Genomic DNA, 6,227 nt, shown 5'->3' on the forward strand with positions numbered 1-6,227 from the left:
AAAGTGGCACTCATAAGTTTATGAACCCATGATAAAGTTGACTAAAAAGAGGAATAAAAAAACAACTAGAGATTGGCATGGGGTACTTTCCATAAAATCATCTCTCAATGCAAATCAAACCAGCTATTAGGCTAACTGAACTCAAACCATGCCAATCTCTAGGTATGGGGAAGGGTATCTGATGATGGGGGGCTATTTTAATTCCAAAGGCCAAGGGAACTTTATCAGGATGCATAGTATCCTGGATTCATGACATAACTAGCCTTTTAATAATACAAATCTACCTGCCTCTATGGGAATTTAACATAGGGGTGTACTTACGTATGCCCCCTGTATTTTAAGGAAGAACATTTATTTATTTACGATACATTATTCATTCACAAAGAAAATTGGTGTCCTTAAAGGTTGGATTTTTCCTCATTTTTTTTAATTAAGGCATAAAGATCAGTTTCCAAAAGATGATTTTTTTTTTTTTTTTTTTTCCTCTTTTTAGTCAACTTTAGCATGGGTTCATAAACGTATGAGTGCCACTGTATATGAACAAATACAAATGCAGATTGTGTGTATAAGGCTAACACAGCTGGTAACTTCCAGTCCAGCAAAAGGTAATTAAAAAGTAAAAACTGTGCAAGGGTGATGATTCCAATGGAAAATATAAAACACAATTAGAAGGCAAATTTAGAAACAAATGCAAATTTTGCATACGTCTAACATAGCTGGTAACTGACTGTAAAATTAAAAATGTATGCACCTTTCCATCCACTTGTATTGAATAGTGAATATTAGGATGTGGAAACAAATGTTGAAAATATGAAATAAAATATGGCATTTCTGTTTCATGGACTCATTAGATATTAAATACAGGTGTTTGTTTGGGTAAATTGAAAATTCACATAAAAACAGGTACAGCAGATGGAAACTGTTGTCTTCAAAGCTCTACACATCAGCCGTCGGTGGACTCTACTCACAATGTGATCTAGGACCACTGTTTTTAAATGAATGAGCCAAAAGATTTCTCTCAACCATCGCCCCAAAAATCGCAGTGTGAACCAACTTTGTAGCAAAAAAACAAGCCACTGAAGCAAGTCAATAAAGAAAGCAATCGTGTGTGTTGTCTCCACATCTTTGCACTGTATGTTGACACAAATAAGTAGGGATTTCAGCCATAAAATGAGCCACAAATAATGTTTTAGCCACAAAACAACAACAACAGAGCAGTGGCTGTAGCCTACTCCTGTCCTTGTAACTTGCTGTTCTTCCATCTAGATGGTGTCAGAGGTTGCAGGAGGTGAAGGAAAAGAAGCCACTGATCATTCACTCCAAGACATTGACTCTGCTGCAATTGACGCTCCCAGATGAAGAACCTCTGCAGCAGCAGCATTATAAAGAACATTCACTTCCACAAAGACTGATGTTGAGGTCAGAATAACCTTTACAGCCCAGGGTGTATTTCTTTAGTTTTTTTTTTTTTTTTTTTTTTTCTGGGTTAATTTGCATTAAAATTGTACATAATTAGTTTGTCTGTTGAATAAAAGGACACTCATCTTTCATCCACAAATAAACGATTTTATGAGTACTTTTGTTGAATGTAATATACATATAGTCTTTTAAAGTGTGGAGAGAATATTTGAAGGCACTAAAAAAAAACACATATACATCCAGCTGTTTCAAAGTATATGTTGAAGTTATGTTTGGCAGCATGGGGACAGCCTCTTAAAAAAAAAAAAAAAAAATAGAAAAAAAAAAAATTGGGGCGGGTAATGCAATTTCATGCAATGACATCACTTTTCCTCAACCCAAAACAGTAAACGCCGAGGCAGGGAGAAGAAAGCGGCTGCTGCTGCAGGGAAAGGACGCTGCAAAAAATGAGCACAAGATAAGATATCTATTTGAAAGAAGAAGAAAAAAGCTAGTATATTTCTGTCATTTATTAACAATGGAGCAGCGTCGTCTTCGACAGTTTCCAAGCAAATGAGGTGAGTTTTTTTTTTTTTTTTTTTTTTTTTAAAGCCAGGAAAATGTCGTTTTGTGTTCGCCTGGTCGGGAGATTTCGCTGGAATACCGACAGTAGAGGCTTTTGGCATGCTTCTCATTGATTTAACAGCACCGGGAAAGTGAAGGGCAGAACGGCTGTAGCCTAACGCTAAATGTGTGACTATCTTTCTATATAACGTCAAACGCCTCGGTGTTTTACAGTGGTTTTTTGGCCGTTTGTGGGAGAAACGCAAGGGCGTAACGGTGTTACCGAGTCGAAGGGGACTCATTTCGGTGCAGGTTTTTTTTGGAGGGCCTGTCCCAAGAAGAAAAAAAATGTCATTTTTCTGAGCCAAAGTAGGTTTTTTTTTTTTGTTCAACTGCATGAACATGCTAGCTTAAATACAGCCATGTCGCAGTTTTTAGCCTCGCTTTAAAGGTTGAAACCTGAAAGGGGAACATGGAAAAGGAACTGAAATCTGAGTCCTAACTACGTTATTTTTTTCTTCTTCTTACAATGATGCAAAAACGAAGCATTTTTTTTATATGATGGAAATAAAACCCAAGTGTCTCAAACATCCTTGTTGGGACTGGAGGACAGTGAATACTCCACAGCGCCCCAGGCTTAAATGCGAGAACTAGCCTAATGAATGAATTAAGGTGTGAACATGTCTGGAGCAGGGATGTAGTGGAGGAGAAACCACCCTGGTTCATGTTAATGTGAAGTCAGAATCATTTGTTTTTTTTAAGGAAGATAAAATATGAATCACAATTGACCTTTTATAACACTGCATCACTAGTCTGCAAGCATGTCAGTTTAATCTTACCAGCTGGTTTAACGTCCCCCCTCCACTCATATGTGCTTATTTTTATGCAACCCATGGATGTTTGAGCTTCACTGTGCAGAATGATGTTTGTGCACAGTTTGTAGAAGGTTGTTTTCAAAGGAAATGGCATGTATGAGCAAGATTTAGTGACATCTCAACTATAGTTTGGGAGCTGATCTAATACGCAACTTTCAGCACATAAACAGAGTTTAGACCTTTCAGTTAAGTGAGACACGTTTTGTGAAAGGAGCATTTTTTACATATTCGTAGGTTGTCTTAATGAGGGAGAAAAAGTATAATGTAGTTAGGTTATTCAATTTTTTGTGTGGAAAAAGAAAAAAACACAAAATCAGAGCTTTTTATATATCTTAAAGCATGTATGGAGGGGATATACATTATTAGATTATTGCAGATATTAGCATCTGTGTATATGTTGCCAGATAAGAGTTAACATTACATAGTTGGATTTTTACACGGTAAAATGTTGCACTCAGTTTGTATCTTGGTCACAATTTAAACAAAAAAAGATCTGAGGGATCCTATCAATATTTTGCTTTTTTGTTACTTTTTAATGACTTATTATTAATGACTATATATATATATATATATATATATATATATATATATATATATATATATATATATCTCTCTCTGTAGGGCTGTACAAGACTTTTTCAGTTTTCAGCTTTAAGAGGGGTACTCCCCTCAAAGTAATGGACTGGATTGGTGCCCACGTTGGCCAGTACAGAAACTTTTTTGGAACAGTATTGGCAGTGAATACGTGTTATTGGATCATACTTTAACAATGCTGCTTTTCAGTAAACGTGATACCCTCTGCATTTTCTGAATGGCATTCTAGTCACGAGGAGTGGATTGTTTCTCGTTTGTTTTCACATTGTGAAGGATTTTATTGGCCATTAAAACACATGCCAGTAATCTTAATAAGTTCTAGGGCCTATTTGGAGATTAAACAAGATTCAAAACCTCTAAAATAATGCTGTTTAGCTATAACAGAGTCCTTTTTGAAGGGGAAAAACATCCATGCTAATGATCTGGTTTAAAGCCAGATATACAGTATATATATATATATGCATATGCTCATGTTGTTCTCATTGTCTCATCGTCTTCTGAACAAAGACCAAACTTTAGGTCAGTAGAAATGAGAATGGAAGGATTGTTTTGAACCCTTTGCATTATCACAGAGATGGCCGTGTTCAGGCTGTAAAGTATTTCACTTCCACTGAACGTCTGCTGTGAAATGCTCGATGAATCTTTTTAGTGTTTTGCAGAAATGACGTACCCCTCGTGCCTTTTCCAAATTGTCTGTTGATGTAATGTTGCATGTTGGTTGTTCTTGGCAATTGCAGACATGTACCGTATGTCATGTAAAATATCCTTGTAGAGTTCATGGCACAAAGGCCCAAAGAAACGGTGACCTCATGATTGGAACCAAGTGATGGACTCGTTTCCTGATAAATGAAAATGTTTGAGAGGAGGGGATTGGATTGTCCTTTTAGTATATTGTCACCTTCCTAAAATAATGGCATAAGTCATTTTTTTCAGGTTTTTCAGAAAACACAAAAAACTGAACGGCCTAAGTCACACGCTTGACATAGGCCATTATACTAAAGGTGTAGAATCACATGACCTGTTCAACTGAGGATGTAGGCAATTTCACCAGAGGTGGTCAGCACCATGAGGAGATGATTTAGGCAAAAAAAAATATATATTTTTTGTCAAAAAATGACAGGCCATTATTTTAGGAAGGTGAAAATATGTGAAGTCAGTTAGATGATAGTTTGATCTTCCCCTCCAGACTAGAGGATGGATACCCAAGCCTGACGGGACCCAACGGCTGGGCCGGGTTCGGACAGATATTTAGAAATTATGTTTGGGCTCCGTCACATCAGCGCGATAAGGCATTGAACATTTTAAATTTAAAACAGCTTATAATGCGTTAACGTGCGCTTGTTGCCCCATGTGCGCCGATGCGCTCATCTGTTGACATTTCCGAATGCCTTCCTACAGTTGCTTCATAAAAGCGGGCTTTCCATAGCCTGACAAGCCAGACCCACATCCAGATGTTGGGTCTGGGAACTCACCATTGACTGAGCTCGAACCGAGGGGCGGGATAAACGGTTGTCTTTCAAATTCCCTCTGCACGTAATAGGATAGCGTTACAACCAGGCAGAGCAACGAAGAAGGTAGCGGAGCTAGTTGATAGATTAAACTTTTGCCGTATCCGGTCGGCAAAACTCCGAACACCTCTTCCTTTTTTAAGAATGATTTCTGTGCCGTTCTTTGTTCTTTTATCAAAGAAAAGCTGAACTCCAAGTCCTCCAGAAGTCCGCTGTTCCCAGCAGCAGCAGCCATAAGCACCGCCCATCGACTCTATACACAATGTGATTGGCCTGACCAAAATTTGGTTTTTGCAGCTTGAAAGTCAACGGAGAGTGCCTAGACCCCCCCTGGCTGCCAAATAAATTTGCTGCCACTAGGGGGAGTCTAGATTTCTAGGCTAGGCTTTCCACACAAACGTACATGTTTCATTAGTAAGAATGAGGGGAAAATAATGAGATTTTAACTGTGTCGGGCTTGGACATAAATATCTTAATGCCTGTCGGGTTCGGTTACTGCTCAGTCGGACGCGGGCCGGGCTTGGACAGAAAAATGCGGCCCGATCGGCACTCTACTCCAGACATGTTTTAAGGGAGTACTCCCCTGATTGATCATTGCACTCTAGTAACATTATTGGACTCATGATCAACAGTTTTTTTATTTTTTATTATTCCACGCATTTCCCATCCTTGTCAAAACCTTCAGCCTACATTACCCACAGTGCAACTCAACCGCTATCGGTTCAGTTTGAGATTTGCAGCGTGTAATGCTACTAGCGGCTAATGTAGGCTAGCCTGTAGCAGCGATGGGCAGCGGGCTATAGAGGTCTGGTAAACTCACTCCTTTCTGACTCCACACCTCCCCAGATTATTTTCATATTCAAACTTGTAGTCTTCAGTCCCAACCAACGCTGACTCAAGTGACATCACTTAAGGCAATTTGAGGCAACTGGAGCCACTGAACAAGCCTTTTTATAAGACTTTTTTTTTTTTTTTCACACATGTACTCATACGTCCCAAGACCTGTAAACAAACTTTGTGTAAAGTCAGTGGTTAACACATTATAAATATCCAAATATTTCAAATTGCTGTACTCAAGATGTCTCCTATTTCTACCCACTTAGACGCCCACTCTCAGTGTTTGAGCACTGGAGGCTGCAAGTTTCCACATCACGTCCGTGTCCGTTGCATACTGGACCAGCCTTGGCTTCCAAACTAGTGGTAACGTCACAAAAATGGTCTCGTAGGCTACTGTACACACCTTAAACTCTGATTTAAGGTGGACTTTCCTTCTTCAGCAGATGAATGT

At 38.8% G+C, this 6,227-nt stretch overlaps 1 protein-coding gene across 2 annotated transcripts in view; it reads left to right on the forward strand.

Annotated features, from left to right (window-relative positions):
* The first annotated feature begins 934 nt into the window (after positions 1–934).
* The window catches only part of nckap5l (NCK-associated protein 5-like), a 57,072-nt gene continuing 51,779 nt past the window's right edge, over positions 935–6,227 (forward strand). Inside the window, exons 1-2 of one of the 2 annotated variants that reach the window (XM_028582458.1) lie at positions 935–1,419; positions 1,806–1,976. The gene's annotated coding sequence lies outside the window, so the exon portion shown is untranslated. The remainder of the gene's footprint in view (positions 1,420–1,805; positions 1,977–6,227) is intronic. The other variant, XM_028582459.1, reaches the window with a different exon arrangement.

Source organism: Perca flavescens, chromosome 7 (assembly GCF_004354835.1).
Source record: "Perca flavescens isolate YP-PL-M2 chromosome 7, PFLA_1.0, whole genome shotgun sequence".
NCBI classification, from domain to species: Eukaryota; Metazoa; Chordata; class Actinopteri; order Perciformes; family Percidae; genus Perca; species Perca flavescens.